At 51.1% G+C, this 2,838-nt stretch overlaps 1 protein-coding gene across 2 annotated transcripts in view; it reads left to right on the top strand.

The window, feature by feature from the left end:
* The window catches only part of PLG (plasminogen), a 53,209-nt gene that overhangs the window by 47,317 nt on the left and 3,054 nt on the right, over nucleotides 1-2,838 (top strand). The gene's annotated exons all lie outside the window — the stretch shown is intronic.

Genomic DNA, 2,838 nt, shown 5'->3' with positions numbered 1-2,838 from the left:
CCTGGGGGGCTCCTCCTCTTTGCAACATGCCTGATAATAACCACATCCGTCAGACTCAGCCCCTCGGCCAGAGGGACTGCAAGAACACCACAGGGTCTCCGCCTCGTGTTCTCCCACGTTTTGGAGGACACTGGAATAGGGTCTGGAGCCCTGGAAACAGGCCCTGCTGACATGACTTTTTACCTCTTTATACTATTTGGCTCTAACACTTTGTCTGCAAAATCCATGTTTTCTGGAGCAAGCAGGTCACCACCTGCTGGTGGTTAAGATGCTGGACTCTCACATGGTTGATCCCGGTTCAAGTCCCAAACCTGGTGGTTAGAAAGTCACACCTGGCATGTGTACCTGGGCCCACAATCCCGAGAGGAGAATGGAGGAGATGGGACAGCGGCATGGCCATCTCCCCTGGGGGGTGACGTCTCACTTTCCCTTTCTCTTTCTTTCTCTATCTCTCTCCGGTGAGCACATGTGCCCTATGCAAAACAAAACAAAACAAAAATCAATAATTTCCACATCAGCCTCTTGCATAAGCTTTCATTTGAAGACAGGTTTGTAGCTTAAGAAAAAAAAAAGGTTAAAAACGGTGGTCGGTGGTCTAGATCACTGCAGACTTGGCTTCCCTCTTCCTGTACCTTTTCCATTTCAGAAAACTCACTTCCTTGGCTTCCCACTTGCCCTTTCCTCACCTCTGTGTTGACGGCTTTGAGGCTGATAAAGTGCAAACTGGAAAAGCATCTCCTGTGAAGGCACCAGGCCCGTCCTGGCCTTTTGCATTTAAAAAATGTAAATGCGCAAATCCCTGTGTTAGATATTCTCGGAGAAGGTACAGGATGGAACAGCAGAAACCACGTTGCCTGATCGCTGGGTCCGCCCGACCCGAGCGGGAACCTGGGCTCCTACTCACTGGCTGTAGGTACTTAGAAGGTCGCATGCTCTTGGGGACCAGCAGATGGCATAGTGGTTATGTTGCTGGACTCCCACATGGGCAACCAAAGTTTGAGTCCTGAACCTGGTGGCTTCAGAATAACACTGGGTGTGTGTGCAAGTGTGCCCAAGGTCCTGGGAGGAGCATGGAGAAGGGATTGTGAATGCATGCACTCTAAGGCGAAAACCTCTTTAAAAAGAAAGAAAGAAAGAAAGAAAGCAAGCAAGCAAGCAAGCAAGCACACAGTCTCACCGGGTTGCCAGGCTGTTGTGGGAGAGAGAACAAGAAAGTCCACAAAGCACATGTAAGCCCTCTGTAAATGGAAGCGCTTACTTTTTCTTCTTTTGTAGAGAGATTTTTACTATAAGGCACATGTACTCACCAGAGCGACGGAGACAGAAAAGGAGAAATCACCCCCTGGGGGGATGGCCACGCCACAATCCCTTCTCTTCTGTTCCTTTTGGGATTTCAGGCACACATGCACACGCACCTGGCGAGTTTTAAGCTGTCAGTTCCAGTACTCAAATCGCGTTGAGCTACGTGGGAGTTCAGTGACATAACCATAGCGCCACCTGCTGGTCCCAGGGAAGCTCTTACTAATGGCGTGGAATATAGTTGTACTGCTATGACTGTTTCTTGCAAGTGGCAGAAAAAACACCTCGAGTTGGATTAAGCAAAAACAGGGAAAGTCATCTTAGTGGGCGGGAAAGTCTGCTGGCTCACGAGATGGCCCAGGCACCCAGACCTCTCCAGTCACAGTATAGGTGCCATCCTAGGGCCCAGACATGTCATCCTTTGAGCCAGCAGATGTCGTGGTGGCTCTGGCCTTGCCAAGGGGGAACAAGGGAGATTGCTGGCTCCATAGTGCAAGCACTAGTGTGCCCAGCCGAGAGGTCTAGCTTTGGTTGTGTGAATTCCCGGAACCAATCACTGACTGGCTCACACCTGCATCACCTGCTCTGTCTACCCTGGAGCTGGGGCAGGACCCCACATCCTCGACCCTGTCTCCACTGACTAAAGCTGGGACTGACCTAAAGTCACGAGGATCTACCATATCCCATGTGACATGATGCATTTATGTAATCCCTGTAAGCTCAGTTTCCTCATCTGCACTACTGTATGAGTTCATTGTGAGGATTAAGATGATGTACTACCACCATCTTTGTCACCATCGCCACCAACACCAACGTCATTCCCACCACAGCCGTCATCACCAAGCCCACACGCCCCCAGTCATCATCACCATTACTGCCCTAGCGTCATTATCCTCACCACCACCACCATCAGTGACCGTCATTCTCCACTACCACCATCCCCGTTACCATTACCTCACCACTGACGCCACCCACCCCACCATCATCAGCATCACCACACCTCCACCATCACCATCAATAAAGATCGCAAAACCAGGGTGTAGCTGAACCCTTGTGGAACCCAGTCTTGCCGGCCGCCCAAGCCCATTCACTGTTTCTTCTGTCCCCATCCCTTCCACACGCAATTCTCATCACCATTCTGTACTAGCTCCCTGTCTCTCCTGGCCTTGTGGAAAGCCTACTGAGAAAATGGTTCTCAGAATATTAACTGGGGCAAAGGAGTCATAGAACGTGAGCCAGGCCCTATTTATTAACTTTCTACATGTCAGTGATGGCATCAGATCAGTCAGTGTGCTTGGCCCCTTGACATGAGGTCAAGATTCTCCTGCTCTTCCTTTCATGTCTCCAGACTTTCCCTGACTTGGCGATCCACAACAAGAGTAAGGGTGAGCTCAGGGCTCGTGTGGGCCAGCTGCCCATCAGCAATCCCTGGGAGCGTGTGGGAATCCTGCTGCCCAGGACTGTCCCTTGTTCCTCCTCCTCCTGGCCCCATCAGGGCTTCTGGCCTGAGTCACATTTGGCCTCTCCACCCTCAGGAAT

Source organism: Tupaia chinensis, unplaced genomic scaffold (assembly GCF_000334495.1).
Source record: "Tupaia chinensis unplaced genomic scaffold, TupChi_1.0 Scaffold000346_1, whole genome shotgun sequence".
Lineage (NCBI taxonomy): Eukaryota > Metazoa > Chordata > Mammalia > Scandentia > Tupaiidae > Tupaia > Tupaia belangeri.
The sequence above is the reverse complement of the archived record's forward strand: the minus strand, read 5'-3'. Positions and strand labels throughout refer to the sequence as shown.